The sequence below is a fragment of the Cupressus sempervirens genome, chromosome 6 (genome assembly GCF_028749045.1).
Source record: "Cupressus sempervirens isolate cs-2001-9-10 chromosome 6, ASM2874904v1, whole genome shotgun sequence".
In the NCBI taxonomy this organism is placed as follows: Eukaryota; Viridiplantae; Streptophyta; class Pinopsida; order Cupressales; family Cupressaceae; genus Cupressus; species Cupressus sempervirens.
Genome location: NC_143123.1, coordinates 269,829,132 through 269,848,625, shown reverse-complemented (window position 1 = coordinate 269,848,625; position 19,494 = coordinate 269,829,132). Strand labels below are relative to the sequence as shown.

At 31.4% G+C, this 19,494-nt stretch overlaps 1 pseudogene; it reads left to right on the top strand.

Moving 5' to 3' along the window:
* Positions 1-11,039: 11,039 nt before the first annotated feature.
* LOC149552271 (putative 12-oxophytodienoate reductase 11 pseudogene) lies at positions 11,040-16,752 on the top strand (annotated as a pseudogene).
* Positions 16,753-19,494: the final 2,742 nt, after the last annotated feature.

Here is a 19,494-nt window from a genome sequence, read left to right as displayed (position 1 = left end):
TGTATTTCAGACTTTAAGTTGTTAAAATAGAGCTGAATATATGTATTGGGATGTGATTAAACTTCTGAGATATTTTATTAGTGTTTTTGTGGTGTTTTCGGGCATTTTTGTGTTAATTTCGAGAGCCCGATGAGCATAGTTTTTGTCGTACATTTGTGAGCTGTTTTGTAAAGGCTATATAGATCTAGAAATGACATTTTATAGGCTGTTATGCTGCTCAAATTTCTGTAAAAATGTCTCCTTTCAGATTTATTAATAACAGGTGAAGCTGTGAAGCTTTTTGGCACTATTTTCGACATACCCGATTTGGGGTTTCTTAAGAAATTTGGAAGATCTTTGTGATATCAGTTGTTTGATTTTGAAAATCTGATTAGAGGTGTGAAATACCATATCAAACCAGAAAAGGGACATTTCAGGGTCTATGTCAAAGCATTAATGGTCCCTAGAGTTCTGGCCTCTACATGTTCCTTCACAAGTGAAGGAATAGTCACATGCTCGCGCTATGGCTTGACCACATGTGCCCTAACTACATTAGGGTCATGACGTGCTCCTGGCCTCTTAAATGATGACCCCCCACCTCTACCTTGGGAGTCTAATATATCAAAATAATTGGGGATCTCCCCAAGGACAAACTCACAATATAATTTCTTCAAAAAATACATGGGGACTTAGTGATTTTTGCAAGGAGGGGCATCAAAAACCATCCACCATCTATCCCAAAAATTATTTATAATAGAATCATGTATGCACCAATGGATGGGGAACCATTTAGTACCCTCTCTAACAATATTTTGCTCACCGGATTTTCTAAATAATGCACATATTCTACCTTTTGGTATTTCTTTTTCTTTTTAACATCTTCATATGACAATTTATTTGCATAAAATATTTTGTGTTCATCCCTCTTAACCAACCCTAGCCCCATATATAGATAGGGATAGGGGAACTCATTAATTAATCATTCACTATACATATGAAATGTGATCAAATTAGTAAATTATAATTGTAATTTACTTGTGTGTCAATGCAAAATGTGTCGTTTAGGAATTGATTAGTGACGAGCCCATTATCTGCACCATCTCCAGCATGAGTGCCAAATGTGCATAGGGATATGCATGAAGTGAACATGTGACCACGATGCACAGAAGGCTCCCCCTCAACTAATGGGCTCATGGAATGGATGAGGATCTATGTCAAAGCATTAATGGTCCCTAGAGTTCTGGCCTCTACATGTTCCTTCACAAGTGAAAGAATAGTCACATGCTCGCGCTATGACTTGATCACATGTGCCCTAACTACATTAGGGTCATGACGTGCTCCTGGCCTCTTAAATGATGACCCCCCACCTCTACCTTGGGAGTCTAATATATCAAAATAATTGGGGATCTCCCCAAGGACAAACTCACAATATAATTTCTTCAAAAAATACATGGGGACTTAGTGATTTTTGCAAGGAGGGGCATCAAAAACCATCCACCATCTATCCCAAAAATTATTTCTAATAGCATCATGTATGCACCAATGGATGGGGAACCATTTAGTACCCTCTCTAACAATATTTTGCTCACCGTATTTTCTAAATAATGCACATATTCTACCTTTTGGTATTTTTTTTTTTTTTTTAAACATCTTCATATGACAATTTATTTGCATAAAATATTTTGTGTTCATCCCTCTTAACCAACCCTAGCCCCATATATAGATAGGGATAGGGGGACTCATTAATTAATCATTCACTATACATATGAAATGTGATCAAATTAGTAAATTATAATTGTAATTTACTTGTGTGTCAATGCAAAATGTGTCGTTCAGGAATTGATCAGTGACAAGCCCATCATCTACACCATCTCCAGCATGAGTGCCAAATGTGCATAGGGATATGCATGAAGTGAACATGTGACCACGATGCACAAAAGGCTCCCCCTCAACTAATGGGCTCATGGAATGGATGAGGGTCTATGTCAAAGCATTAATGGTCCCTAGAGTTCTGGCCTCTACATGTTCCTTCACAAGTGAAGGAATAGGCACATGCTCGCGCTATGGCTTGACCACATGTGCCCTAACTACATTAGGGTCATGACGTGCTCCTGGCCTCTTAAATGATGACCCCCCACCTCTACCTTGGGAGTCTAATATATCAAAATAATTGGGGATCTCCCCAAGGACAAACTCACAATATAATTTCTTCAAAAAATACATGGGGACTTAGTGATTTTTGCAAGGAGGGGCATCAAAAACCATCCACCATCTATCCCAAAAATTATTTCTAATAGCATCATGTATGCACCAATGTATGGGGAACCATTTAGTACCCTCTCTAACAATATTTTTCTCACCGAATTTTCTAAATAATGCACATATTCTACCTTTTGGTATTTTTTTTTTTTTTAACATCTTCATATGACAATTTATTTGCATAAAATATTTTGTGTTCATCCCTCTTAACCAACCCTAGCCCCATATATAGATAGGGATAGGGGGACTCATTAATTAATCATTCACTATACATATGAAATGTGATCAAATTAGTAAATTATAATTGTAATTTACTTGTGTGTCAATGCACAATGTGTCATTCAGGAATTGATCAGTGACGAGCCCATTATCTGCACCATCTTCAGCATGAGTGCCAAATGTGCATAGGGATATGCATGAAGTGAACATGTGACCATGATGCACAAAAGGCTCCCCCTCAACTAATGGGATCATAGAATGGATGAGGATCTATGTCAAAGCATTAATGGTCCCTAGAGTTCTGGCCTCTACATGTTCCTTCACAAGTGAAGGAATAGTCACATGCTCACGCTATGGCTTGACCACATGTGCCCTAACTACATTAGGGTCATGATGTGCTCCTGGCCTCTTAAATGATGACCCCCCACCTCTACCTTGGGAGTCTAATATATCAAAATAATTGGGGATCTCCCCAAGGACAAACTCACAATATAATTTCTTCAAAAAATACATGGGGACTTAGTGATTTTTGCAAGGAGGGGCATCAAAAACCATCCACCCCCTTAGTTGGATTGGTTTGTCCAGATTCTTTCAACTAAGCAATGAGTCCTTCTAATTCAATTTTGCCTCTCTCTATTTCATTTATTATATTTTCTTGTGTGCCTAGTGGAAGTCTTACAATTGGTTCGGGTTGTGAAATTTTTTGTTCTTCTTGGGGAGGGTTTTGGTTTTGAGGTTCTTGTGGATTTTCCAGTTGATTATGGGCATTTCCTGATAAAAAATTAATTGAAATCCAAATAAATAAACAAATTTAAATAAAAATTGTAAAAACCCTACAAAACAATATAAAAAACCTAAAAAACAATATGAAAAACATATCAAACAATGCAAAATGAAGTTAAGATCACATACGGCGTCAAGTGGGTGTGCTTATGATCTCAGATTTTGCCAACAAGGAGGCATATTGGCAATTGGGATGGCGAAAAACTTTGTTTCTTGAACCTGTAACCCATCATTTTTATCTCTATTTTTTCGCATTCCTACAAAAAGAGTTGTCACCTTTTTGGCACCACAACTCGGTGCATATACCCATCATCAACATATAAACATAAAATAATGTAGCTATCATCATCCAACCTCTTAAAGTAGACACAATGATCTGAATGACACCTAGTGTAACCATGCTCATGCATAAAATTGTCAAATTTCAAATACCATTTCCGAGGTGCTTGCTTCAAGCCATATGAACTTTTCTTCAATTTACACACTAAGTTCTCCTTACCTTTGACCTCAAATCCCTGTGGTTAATCCATATATATCTCTTCATCCAAATCACCATAAAGAAAGGTTGTTTTAACATCAACCTACTTTAAATGCAAATCTTCAATAGTCACAATACTTAAAATAGTATAGATAGAAGTCATCTTAACAATAGGAGAAAATATCTCATCAAAATCAATGCCCTTTTTCTATGCAAAATCTTTTACAACTAACCTTGCTTTAAATCTTTTCTTACCTTCTTCTTCTTCTTTCAACCTATAAACCCACTTATTTTGTAAAGCCTTTTTACCTATAGGTAACTTGCATAGATTCCAAGTCTTATTTTTTAGCAAAGAGTCAATCTCATCTTTTATTGCAAACTCCCACTGAATGTTAGTATCCACTTGTATAGCTTCATCCTAACATTTAGGTTCACTAGCATCAGTAAGTAAAATAGAATACAAAGAGGGAGAAAATATTTTTGGAGGTTTAATTTGCCTTGTTGACCGTCTAACATTCACTAGTGTGTGTGGTATTTGTTGTTACGGTTGTTTCACATCATGAGGAATGGCTGGAACATCAACTTTTGGAGTATCATCCAACACTACATAACCATCTTCTTTCTTCTAATGTTGCTGCAATAGATCTTTGTACAATAATTTCTCATTGAATATGACATCCCTGTTTCTTACAATTTTATTATTTTTAAAATCCCAAAGCCTATAACCAAATTCATTAATGCCATATCCAAAAAGTACACATTTCTTTGACTTAGTTTCTAGCTTGGTTCTATTTTTAGAATATATGTGAGGAAATTCTTCACAACCGAAGGTTTTGAGAAAATAATAACTCACCTTCTTACCAGTCCATGCTTCCTCTAGAATACCACAACCCAAAGGAGTAGAGGGGCCTCTATTAATCAAATATACAATAGTATTGACAGCCTCTACCCACATGTGTAAGGGAAACCTAACATGCTCCCTCATGCTCCATTATAGTCCTATTCATGCATTCAGCCACTCCATTTTCCTGTGGAGTCCTTGGAATAGTTTTTTGTCTATGAATATTATTAGTGGAGCAATAATCTTCAAATTCATAACTGCAATACTCACCACTGTTATTAGATCTGAGGCATTTTAATTTCTTACCAGTCTCATTTTCAACCAAGCATTTCCATTTCTTAAAAGTTTGAAATACATTAGATTTTTTTCTAAGGAAATAAATCCATACCTTTCTAGTTGCATCATCAATAAATGTAACATAATAATGAGAGCCTCCAAGGAAAGATACTTGAGCCGGTCCCCATACATCTATATACACAAGCTCTAATTTCTCCTTTTTGTTTTCCTTCCCAGTCTTAACAAAACTCACTCTCTTTTGTTTTCCATACACACAACTTTCATAAAAATCCATATTAACACATTTTAGACTTGGTAGAGTTTTCTTTGAACAAAGTATTTTCATACCTTTCTCACTCATGTGCCCAAGTTTATTGTGCCACAACACTGTATTAGAATTTACAACAACTATTTGTTCTCTCTACTCAATTGCAATATTTGTTCTTGAACATTCATTTTTCTCTGAAACAATTAAAGTAGAAAGAACAATATGACTTGTACAAAGATATAAGGTGCCTACTTTCACACATTTTGCTACTACAAGGGAACCTTTTGTAACCTTCCAATTTTTATCATTAAAAGTAACTACACAACCCTCATCACCGAGTTGCTCTGTTGAAATTAAATTCCTACTCAGCCTTGGAACATGTCTTACCTCATGTAGTAGCCAATGATTCTCATTCTACAACTTAATCTTAACTTTTCCCTTTCCAACAATCTGACAAGGTTCATTATCCCCCAAATAAACAAGTCCAAAATCCCCTTGGACATAATCAATGAAATAACCTCTATGAGGTGTAGCATGAAGTGAAGCACCATAATCTAAAACCCATGAATCATCAACACTTTTTAAAGATAGAAGAAAAACATCCTCTTTAGATTTGTTACTTTCCATATTTGCCTCCTTATCTCCATTTGGTTTATCTCCTTCATTTTTTTTCCGATTTCAACAATCTTTTTTTTCATGCCTGGGTTTCCCACAGTACCAGCGGTCATTTGATCCTCTCTATTGAGACCTCCTCCCCTTTGACTTTCCTCTTGATTTCCCATGATTTTTGGAATTATTACCTCTCTCAGTAGTTCTGCCTCAACTTTGTGCATTCAAAGCAATTCTGGATATAGATCCACCTAAGGATTTCTTATGATTTTTCTCACTCAAAATAACACTGATCACATCATCATATTTTAGGGTACTAGATCTTGGAACAGAATTACTCACAGCCATTACCAAGTCATTCAAACTTTCAGGCAAATATCATAAAATCAAGAGAGCCCTAATTTTTTCATCAAAATCGATACCCACAGAAGATAACTAACTAGTAATAGTATCAAACTCATTTAAATGATCTGCAACAGATCCACCTTCTACCATTTTCATATTAAATAAATACTTCATGAGAAATACCTTGTTTGAAGTAGAGGGCTTTTCATACAGTGTCACTAGGGTTTTCATCAACTCTTCTATTGTCTTTTCTTTTGTAATATAAAATGCCACTAATGGTGCCAAGCATAATCAAATGCTTCCAAGTGCCTTTCTGTCCAAAAGATCCCATTCATCATTTGATATAGATCCATGATTCTTGGTTTTGCCTTCCAACAACTTCCATAAATCCTTTTGATAGAGATAGTCTTCCATTTGCATCTTCCATAATTGAAAGTTCTACCCATTAAACTTGTAAACCCTCAATTTACCCTCATCTACGATCGCTCCCATTCAATCATGAGACTTTTCTATAGAGGATAACTGAAAAAACAACCTCACTCTGATACCACTTGTTAGGAATAAACCATGGTCAAAAATAACAATTACATGCAAATATAAATAATATCAAAAAATAATAGATCACATAGAAAAGAACACAAGACACTAAGATTTAACGTAGTTCACCCAATCCCTGGGCTACATCCACTTAACAAAAAAATTGATAATTTTACGATCCACTGATTACAACATTATTACAATTCATAATCCCTTATAGCTCAATACCACTGCAAGAACCAATTTCACATCACCTTATGAAATAATCCCTAACCCTAAGCCCTTTTATACAAGTATTTTTACCACTTTAGGGTTATAATTAATAATTACATGTCAGCCCAAAATCTTAATAAAATAGGGTCCAAAAATATTTTTTTAGCCCTAAAGAATTTATGAAGTATGTACAGTACTTTCCTAATCAATCACCACAATCTAACACAAAACGTAACAATATTGCCTATGTCTTAATGCCCTCTAAAATAAATTATCTTCAAACATACTTTTTCTATTGGTTGTGAATGAATCTTCTCCCCTACTATCATGATACCCATAATAGAAACTTAACATATTTATAAGTTAAAAGTTTTTTTTTTTTAAGTACAACCATCTTGGTCAACTTCAATTGACTCATAATTCATACCAAACCATCGTCAAAGTAATGCAAATTCATTGACAAAAATGTTAGTTTTTAAAACCTTATAATAGTTAAAATGGTTGAACGTCTATTCAACACGTTTCCAATGCATTTAATGCATTTGATGATTTTGTTATCCCTGCCACCATGGAATAAATAGTGACAAATTTGAATACTCTTCTAAGTTTCCACTATTTATGTAAACGTTCATTTAATATTTGTTAAATTAAAATATGGAAAGATTATTAAATCAAATAATGATAGCTTCCCTAAGGCATTTTAAAATCTATTATACAACAGAATTTTTTTAACAAATTATTTTATTTATAACAATAGAAAAAAATTGTGCACACCTTAGAAAGTGAATTTAAGATTAATGGATATATTGCTTAATAATTAAAAAAAAATATAAACAAAGCAATAAAGTTACAAGTTAAATAGAAAACAGAAAATTGTATAGAGACTAAGAATTTCTAAATACATAAATATATTGAATTTCATTTTCTTATCCAACTTTTTGTTGTCTTCAGTATAGCATGCTTTATAGATATTCATTATAACATTTAATTGAAAGGTATATTTGTATTAATATAACTTCTAATTGCATATTCTACATTCTAAAGCTTTTCGTCTATAAAATTTTCAATCCTTCACTTATCCACCTCATCCACCTCCTCTAGTTTAATATTGAGATTTACAAAATTCTTCTAAGTGTCTAGATGTCAATTGATAAGAAAACATTGAGAGAGAGAGAGAGAGAGCGCACAATAAAATTATAACTAGCACAAATTGCACAAAAAATTGTGAATTGTATGGTTTACTAGTCCACAAAAAAAAGATTTTATTTTTCCTTAAAGTCTACACCAACTACATCAATTTTCATAAAATATCTTTTAAAGAATATAAAATATTTCACATTTTTTTTAAAGATCTTCCACAAAATTTTATCATATCCAACATTAAAAATGAAGAACTAGAAAAATATGAAACTCAAAAAGTTGGAGGAGTTGAAAATTGAATCAAATAGACTTCAAAACCAAACATGCATATGATCATCAAACAATTAAGATGTCAAATGAGAGAAACAAAAGACGAATAAAGATCCTTAATTAAAATAAAAACAAGGATAATTTCATCCCAAAAAGAAAATAATAATGTAAAATTTAAATATATCTATTAGACCAAATATATATTTAATGGAAAAGATGGATAGATAGATATAAGATCCCACTGTGTAACCAAGATATTTTTACTGTAAAAAATGTATTGATGAAACTGATTAGGATAGTAATTTCATTGATACCATTATATGAATGAAATTGCATGAAATGGCCCTCAAGTGCTCATGTATGTCACAACATATATAATATCATACTTTTACATAAGTAATATTTATGTGACATAATGTATACAATATGATAACTTTTCTAATGTGATGACACTTTGATATCCTCTAGGAGATAAACATAAACAACTTCATAGTTTAAAAATGGAAGGAGATACATGATTTGTAATTGCAAGTTCAAAAAATAGTTGTATGGAAAATATAATCTCTCAAAGATTGGCATAGAAGAATAGAAAATTATTCATCAATAAAAAAATCGATTAATATTAATTTAAACATGATTAATAATCAAGATTAAGAGAAAACATATCTCAAGGTCATTGTATTATATGCTGGCATTGATCTTATTCTTATAAGAATTTTATCAAGGATGAATGTTAACATGAATAAATATATTAAGGGAGCTTTGAAAATGAAAAATGTTGGAGTAGTAAATTCATGTTTTCTTGGAATTTAGGCAATGTGGGAAAAACTCACAAATTTGGTGTCCCCATATAGGTATGCTCTATGCTTTTTCACCAAGTTTTAGTCTCTTGGATTGTAAGTTTTATTTGATTTCCTCACAATTAGGTTTGAAATATTTTATTGAATGACTTCATTGTTGGTGACACATTATTAGTAGTTGGTTGAAGCCTTCTCTACCTAATTTAAAATAGACACACTAATTTATTTGTAGTTTAATTTTCTACACAATCTAAAGACAAAATATAAAACCTAGATTTGATCTCATTCCTACTAGCATAGGGTCAATTGAATTACTCCATAAATTCAATCCATTTGGGATATACCCTATGCCATGCTCCTCAATGAACCTTATTAGCTACTATCCAACTCTCTAAACTATCTAGTCATTGGTGAGAAACTTTCTTGGATACATCATAGGGTTGATTCACGCATGAATTATAAATATTTGAGGAATATTAATGAAAAATCAATGTTATATACACAATTAATTAGCTAGCATCAAGTGTACTTTTCATTTGAAATCTAGACGAATTATATAATCTTTTAAAATGTCATACATATTAGCAAGGAATGGAAGTATTATTAAGCATGTTCTAATAGTTGTTATAATACTTTTTATTTGATGTTTAATATTTTCAAAATATTGCACCGATAGTTGTGCCTTTAAAGTTGTTAGCATTGCACATAATTGATTCAATGTATTCCTTATATCTAAACCACAACAAATTATGTGATGTCATATCAACACACAAATAAATACAATCATTAGTGCACAATTTTTAGTCCCACTTTTGAGAGTTCTTTTCGACACCTTTGCATACAATGTAATGATGTGACATCTTATTTGTTAATGTGACCTAAAACTTTAATTAGAACCATGAAAATTGCTAAGAAAACTGATCTAAAAAAATTAGGAGTGATTTGAAACTTTGGAAACTTGCTAAGAAAACAACTCTAAAAAAATTAGGAGAGATTTGAAACTTTCATGTAATAATTTAAAAAATACAATGTTAGATTGCTCAATTAATATAAATTTACTATTTTGTATAAATTTAATAGATCTCAAACCTAATTTAATATATGATTATAATAATTTAATATAAAATAAATAAATAATTAGCGGATTGGCTTTCCTATTGTTAGCCGATAGGCTTTCCTAATGGAATTACCTCCAATCATAAGTTGACTCATGCCACCAAACCAACCATCTGTAAATAGTTTTTCTATCATGTTTTTCACGCCTTTTTCAAATGCTAGAGAGACAATGGCATCAATTTCTTTCACAATGCTGAAGCGTATGCCAATGGTTTAGGGCGACGCAATGATTCAGGCTCTGCTTTTCTCCAGAGCTATTTTATGGCCTACCTTTCTCTAAAGGTATGTCACAAAGCCTTGTGAACATCTTAGCCTGCCTAGAACATAACATAAGACCTCAAGTTGGCAAGTATGTACCCAAACACCAAAACTCGAGAGACCGGAGTTGGTGAGAAGAGCGCGCAGTGTGCGGTCAGATTTGACGACACGAGATTCGAACCTTGACCCTTTAGTGGCAAGGTTTTGGATGACATCATGACACTGCTCAAAGAGATATAAGGAGGTCTAGTCGGGTCTAACCACAACTAATTACCAAGGGCACTTTTTACATGGAAAGAACAGTCTGGGATATATTTCAGAGAAGCGAGCAGGGATGATGTGAATTTACTAGATGGAACAAAGGGTCTAAGAGATCGAGATGCAATGCAAAGGCCTCAAAGAAAACCCCCAAATACTCTGAATGCGTCGTCTACTCACAGACTTCAGGGTGCACGAGATGCTATGCTTGCTTCAAAAGTTCACACGCATTTCTTCCAAATTACATCGATTTGTGGCTCTCCTCCCACACAAGTGACCTGGTTTGTCAAACAAGCCTTGTGCCCAACCACAACTCGGTCCCAACCGTAACTATCTAATTCAATACTCTGATTGCCGATTCTAGTTTTTCCTAAAGAAGTAACTGTCATTATGGACAATAAACACCGATGTCCAGATAAAGAAAATGAAAAAGAAAAGATTGAGAATTCGGGCCACAATTCAATGGAGCACTTATTGATGAGGGTGCTAAAGGAGTGGAGAAGGGCAACGAGCGCTATATTGGGAGGGCAACGTCTATACAGTCACGAAAATGCACTTCCATACGAAGGAGAGGACTTGGTTAATTTTTTAAAAGGTTAGAAAAAGCAATGTAAAGGAAGTGCATTTTCGTGGCTGTATAGCCACGGGCCTTTGGGAGAGGTGAATTTGCAGTTGTCATCTAGTTATAGGGTACTACCAATGTGATCTAAGATGGGAGAGTCTCTTGTCTAGGTGGGGCTTAGATCCATGTCAAAATGATGGGGAAGTGTCTTTTTTCAACAATTTTTTTTTCTTAATTTTTATGAAGGGATACAATTGTAGGGTAAAGGCTAATTTTCAACAAAAAAGTATCAAAGACAAATAAAATCAAACTTCATTTTTCAAGATTAAAAAAATGCAATGATTTTTTTTTTCCAATTTTTGTTGTTGTTTTCGACTACAAACTATGCAAAGCATGAAGATCAAATGCTGAAATTTTAAAAAAAAAATCCTTGATGTTTTCAATCAATTGAAAATTGGTCAACTGTACATTTTTTTTGGGAGGATAATTGTGTCCCAATTGTAGTGGGCAATAGAGAAATAAAAGAGGGAAAATGGAGAAGAAGAGGGGAAGTTAAATTTAAATTTGAGACGATGGAAGATAGAGATATCTTGACACTTCACCCAAAATTCATATGAGAAACCACCAATGATACTGCTAGAGTAGAAGCTTGCTTTAATTTGTTACAATAGAATTTTTTGCATGATGAGACAACCAAGTCAAAAATTAACTCCATCTTCAACAATGATCTACTACCAATGAACAGTGCAATTTGACTTAAAAGTTTGGATTTGTGCCATTATGGATCACTTACATGTACTCTGACAATGTGATACAAGTAGCTTTGGAGAAAAATATTTAGTGATTAGTGTAGTATCTTGTATCACAAAAATCAAATTTGTTAAACTTCTAGATCATTATATTTTAACAATATTTGCATTAATGAAGGTAAAAGTCTACAACACAATGATAAATTATGAGCCTCTTACCTAAGAGATCAAGTCTATTCAAGTTTAATAAATGTAATAATAATAAGATCTCTTATTGATAAAAAAATAATATTTGCATCAATAATTTTTTTGATAAAATATAGATATAATAATAGAGATATGTGTACAAATATCTATATTTTAATTGATATTACTATCTTACAATAATATTTGACAATCTAAAAGTATTTTAAATAAATTCATGTAAATGATAGTGCATTATACCTATCTTGTAGGAATCTATATAAAAGGAGCAATGACCATTGCTATATAAAGATTTCTCATTGACATAATGTTTTTAGATAAGAATAAAATAATCTATCCAACTCAATTGAAAATGTGTGTAATATGAAATATATAAATATAAATATAATTTATTATTATTTATTTTATTAGAATAAATATATTTTAAAATTGAATAGTTTCAATTAGTCTTAAAATGATATACTTCACTTTTTTAATAATATTATAGCTTTTTTAATATTTAACTTTCTCTTTGATCATTAAGGCCTATTCCTAAATATGTAATTTGAAGTCTTTGGTAAAAATTAATTGTATATTTCTCTCTGATTACACACACACACACACACACACACACACACACACACACACACACACACATACATATATGTATATATATGTATATGTGTATATATATGTGTATATATGTATGTATACACACACACACACACACACACACACACACACACACACAAAATAGTTTTACATTTAAGCAACAATGTAAAGTAAAGAGTAAAATTTTACATATTACTCATCATAATAGGTTCATTATGATTAATGATTTGTCTAGAACTCAACAAAGGATGGAAGACAATAATGCAACTTACAAAAAGTGTAAAAAGTTTGCATTAGTGTACTAAATTATAACACAACCATAAAAAAGGTAAGGTTGTTGATTGGTTTCTATTTTCTTAATTACTTTTTGTGTAGTGAATTATTGACTTATTACCAATTTTAAAAATTGTATGCTTCTATTAAAGTAATTTGAAATATATATATTAACTAATCATTCCAATGAGAAACATTTCTCCTCTCAATTAAGGAAAAAAATACTTTCAGTTTCAAGTGAGATAAATAGTTCAACTAAAAATACTTCTACAATTTATCACATCATCAAAAAATTGCACTTTCTATCGTTACAAACCACTCCGCAACTAATTTCTCTACTCAACCTTTATACATGGTCATACAAGGAACTACAGGAAGTGGAAAATCATACCTTATTAGCTGCATAAGAAATGCACTACACAATTCAATGCTCAATGCAATAAACTTAATCATTGTTCTTGCACCAACAAGCATTGCAACTTTCAATATCCATGCATCAACCATACATATAGCCCTTAAAATTCTAATTTGAGAAATGAAATCACTGCGAGGACAAGCATTGACAAAATACCAAGAAGACATGAAAAATATACAATACATTTTGATAGATGAGATGAGCTTCATAGGTCCCAAACTACTACTAAACATGTATTCTCCTAGGGATATATCTAGAGATAGAGCAAATGAGCACAATATACGAATCAATATTACATGCTTAATTTTTCAGACCATAATTCTATTCAATAGATACTTAACTAAAATGATGATAACCATTATGACTGTTGCTCTTTGCAACTATTTACTAGATGAGAAAATGTTGACATGAATACTTAGCGAAAATGTTATTATGCTAAAAGGGTACAAAGAAGAAACATAATGCATGAAGAAGGGGTATAAACACTGTAAATGTTAACATAAATGACCACCCAAATGAAAGATGGATAAGAAGAAATTACCTAAAGAATGAAAATAGTTTGAAGGAACTCCTCTCTACAACTCTATTAGCAACAACAACCATGAATATGATGATCCAATGCTTTCAAAATGCACAAAGCATAACTTAAAATTAATGATGTTGGGATTTCAAATGGGATTTTGAAGCTATCAACTGAAAACAAAAAAAAATTTAGAAGGCATTAATTGGAAGGCAATCAATAGATCCATCAAGACCACATTTTTCCTAACCAAAAAAAAGTGGCATCATCTACCATCTACACATGTCATGCCATGAATGCAATCCACATACCAAATAATTTGGTTTGGTTTTCTGAACCGTCTTTCAACGAGCCAATGTAGATGACAAGATGAGTTCAAATTGTGAAGATCAAAGAGTCCAGGCTATCAACGAAAGAAGCGGCAATTATTGTACTATATCCACTGTTAAAGCAATACAACATTGAATATCTCTACAGATGATACAATAAAGACATTATATTGTCGGTTCATAGGACAAGCAAATGTAACTGTATGAAAAAATTATTTAGGATGTTCTAGAAAAAATACTTCTTGTTCATGTGTAAAAAGGAGTGAAAACCTACTGTTCACAGTACAATCCAATAAGAAATGAGAATATTGTAAATGTATATTATATAAAATTGTGAGAAAAGTAAACAACATTGAAAAATAGTATGCTAGAATTTAAGACTGCTTTCCCATTAATAGATATTAATTCACAAATAACATGCACCAGATGCTATAGTATCCTACCATGTGAAACTAATAAGGACAATTAATTAATCTATTTTTCCTATAACCTACAGGTTTTTCTATCTTGTTAGAAGAGGACTCCAATTACTGGTTTATTTATGATAAACTAAATATTTCAAATAATGTATTTTGTCAATGAACTCTTGAATTGGGATATCAGACATTAAATAATATATTAAAGTTGTACAATTTCTAAAACTTGAAATAAGATTGTCATGAATATATGTATGAACTCTATATAAAGATTTAATTTTATACTTACAAATTTGAAATCCCTATTTCAATTATACATCTTTTCAAATTTGATTTCTTGTTAAAACCTATCGAGATTGCTCATAATTGATGAACCACATGAGAACAAATTTATTAACCTTTTCATATACATCATTCAATAATGGTGGAAGAAGAAATGGAGATCTCCAATATTTTTTCAAATAGAAGATTAGGTGGTGATTAACATTTCACTAAACTACACTTGAGACAACTACATCCTCTTCTTAGGTTTGCTAGATTGAGTTGTAAGGCTAGTTACGCCGAGAGGCGTTCTATACAATGGCAGCACAAATGCCCAGCACGAGAATATGCCAAGATTCCTGTCAATAAAAAAGAATTGGGAGCAGTTACAAACTTCCAAATTAAATATTAAAAAAGAATTCCCGAAATAATAGCTGGCCGAAATAATAGGAAGCCAAATGGAGGCCGAAATAATAGGCCCGAAAAAGTAGGGCCCGAAAAAGTAGGACCCGAAAAAATAGGGCCCGAAAAAATAGGGGCGAAATAATTTCAATATGATTTTTTTTTTTGTTAAATATAATTTTGCATGCACATTCATGCTTTTTTTTTTGCGGGGAGTGGGGGAATTTGAAACAAATTCGTGGAATGTGAAGAGACGTCTATTGGGGGATATGAGGAGCCTCTTAGAAGTTATAAAACCAAGGCTCCTCATTTCATTTTCATTTTATGTTTTTGCAGGAAGGAAGAGGTGGAGGTTATTGGAGGATTAGATTGGAGTTTTTGAATAGGAGTAAATTGAAGTTTTGGAGTAACATTTTTGCAGGTGAGATTTCTATTTTTTATTTACATTTTCATTTAGATTTAGATGTAGATGTAAATTGAAATTCAAAATTAGTTATAATAATCTACTTTGATTTAGATTTCAATTTTAATTAATTTCAATTTGGTTGGCTCTCCTCCACAACAAACAGTGTATTGTGTATTTAATGGGTGCATTGGAATGCAGATTATCAGCCTAATGGCCAATCTCCAGTTTCCTCCACAAGCAAACCAATCTCTGGAAAGATCCCTCTTCCGAACTGAAAGGATGTGGCAGATTTCTTTCCTCCCCGGCCTCTGAAAACAGAGGAAATTCCCAATATAGTTGCTGATTTTCGAAATGCTGCCAGGAATGCAATAGATGCAGGTATGTTTTTTTATTCTGATCTATCTTGGTTTGAAGAAGAGAATGTTCCTTTTGTTGACATAATTAGTCCTTTTACGAACAGGGTTTGATGGTGTTGAGATCCATGGGGCGCATGGGTACCTTGTGGACTAGTTCATGAAGGATAGCGTGAATGATCGAACAGATGGCTATGGCAAAACATTGAAGAATCGTTGCAGATTTGCACTTGAAGTTGTGGAAGCAGTGGTGGAGGAAATCGGAGCAGAGCATGTGGGAATTCGGCTTTCTCCATTTTCGGATCATGCAGAAGCGTATGACTCAAATCCAGAGGCACTGGGACTTCACATGGCAGAGGCTCTGAATAAATATAAGATATTGTACGCTCATTTCTTTGAGCCCAAGATTGATAATTCGCAGATGACAATAGCGAGTGAAAAGAGCCTGATTCCCATAAGAACAACATTCAAGGGAACATTTTTGGCTATAGGGGGTTATGATCGGGATGATGGTAACGAAGCTATTTCCAGTGGCAAGGCAGATTTGATTGCTTATGGCCGACTATTCTTGCTAACTGATATTTCTATTGTATATTCTCATGCCCAGCACGAGAAGTTTTAATCTATATAGTTTATTTTGTGCATTTAGTGCACAAAATAAAGAATGCATATGCAATCAATTTTTTTATCAATCTTTATGATAGCTTTTTTTAAAAAAATAGAAAATAAAAAATAGAAAATAGAAATTATTCTTTTATGTATGTAGAAAAAAATTAGAAAGATTTTATGTATGTAAAAAATTAAAAGAATTCTATATACATCTAGATTTTTTTAAAAGAATTCTATTTACATCTAGATATTTTGATTGAAATAACCATAATGTAAAAACAAAATATAAAATAGAAATGTTAATATATGTATGTAGAAAAAATTAGAAAGATTGCATGCATCTAAAAAAATTCTATTTACATCTAGATTTTTTTAGAATGGAAAAAAATGGATAATAGAAATATCAGTTGCATGTTTGTAGAAATAAATTAGAAAAACATGTATCTAGAAATTAAAAAGATTCTATATGAGTCTAATTTTTAGATTTTACTTTATTCTAAACTAATTATTGATGGAAATATATTTTAAAAATATTTATGTAGTTTAAAGTTTAGATTTTAATTAATTTGTATGCAAATAGGAAAAAGAATAAATATTTTATATATATGTAGATTAATTTCTATTTTTAAAATTTACAAGTAAATGAGTACTTTATTCATTTAAAGTAAACAAGTTTTTAAGTAATATATTTTTATTTTAGAAATATATTAATCATAATGTTCATTTATTATTACTTATTTAATATACTTACTCTCAAATCTAAGACAATAGAAATGATATTTTATTAACTTTGAAATAGGGAAGTGTTAAGCAAGTTCGTTTACAAAAATACCAAAAATATATTTGGTCTTTGATCAAATTGGAGTTAATATTAGAAATATAAATATGATCATTAACAATTAAGCTAAATTCAGTTCAAAACAATAATATTATTTAAATTTAAATAAATCTTTTTGAAAAGAATTCTATTTACATTTACATATTTTGATTGAAATAACCATACTGTAAAAACAAAATATAAAATAGAAATGTTAATATATGTATGTAGAAAAAATTAGAAAGATTGCATGCATCTAAAAAAATTCTATTTACATCTAGATTTTTTTTAAATGGAAAAAAATGGATAATAGAAATATCAGTTGCATGTTTGTAGAAATAAATTAGAAAAACATGTATATAGAAATTAAAAAGATTCTATATGTGTCTAATTTTTAGATTTGACTTTATTCTAAACTATTTATTGATGGATATATATTTTAAAAATATTTATGTAGATTAAAGTTTAGATTTTAATTAATTTGTATGCAAATAGGAAAAAGAATAAATATTTTATATATATGTAGATTAATTTCTATTTTTAAAATTTACAAGTAAATGAGTACTTTATTCATTTAAAGTAAACAAGTTTTTAAGTAATATATTTTTATTTTAGAAATATATTAATCATAATGTTCATTTATTATTACTTATTTAATATACTTACTCTCAAATCTAAGACAATAGAAATGATATTTTATTAACTTTGAAATAGGGAAGTGTTAAGCAAGTTTGTTTACAAAAATACCAAAAATATATTTGGTCTTTGATCAAATTGGAGTTAATATTAGAAATATAAATATGATCATTAACAATTAAGCTAAATTCAATTCAAAACAATAATATTATTTAAATTTAAATAAAATAAGCCATGTTTACTTTGAAACATCAAACAACTAATTAACTAATACAATAATTAAAATAAATGAATCTATTATGACATAGAAAAATATTTTCGAAGTATAATTTCTTTGTTTTTGAATCAATATGAGTTTTTTTTTCTACTTGAAAAGATAAACCATCCTAATTGTCATCCTTAGTTAACCCTAACAACAACCCCTACCTTAGCCCTAGCCCCAACAATGATGTACAATATAACTATAATCCAACATTAAACTATAATTATAGCACTAAAACATATCCCTATTGATATTCTAAACTCTAATCATAACGAAAATCTTAGTCCAAACCATAATCTAAACCAAAAACCTACACACTAATATTGGTTATAGTCCTAACCCTAAAATCTAACCCTTAACCATAATGTAAAAACAAACTCCAAAATATTGATCAAAATCCTAAACCTACCTATATGGATAACCATGATATTAAACTCTAAATCCAGTCCCAAGGTCCTAACCATGGTGTAAACCTATAACCGAACTCTTAAAAAATTTACTAATCCCTGATCCTAATCACATTCCCAACTTTAAACTTGAACCATAAACCATAGTTGTAACCATAATCATAAACTTAAACAAAACCCTAACCCTAAAGGTACAATCATAAAATTAATAATAGCTTAGACCCTAATCCTAGCACAAACCACAATCATGACCAAATATAAATCTTCACCTTACCCCTAATCATAATTTCAATGTTAACCCTAACATTAGTTTCAATCCTACCATGATATGAACCCTAATATAGACTTCACCTTGATCCTCACCCTAATCTTAAGTCTAATTAAACCCTAACTAAAACCTAATCTAAATGATATATCTAACTATAATCCTAACTTTAATTATCATACAATCCAATGCTAACCCTCATGTATATTTAATCCCTAATCTTAACTCTAAATATTCTATAAACTCTAGAATTGACCTTGATTCTAACCATAACCCTAAAATCTAAATTGTAACCATAGCACAAAAGGTGGGGACCCCCACTACATGGCACAATTCTGGGTCTTGGAGCCTCGCGAAAGCACTACAGA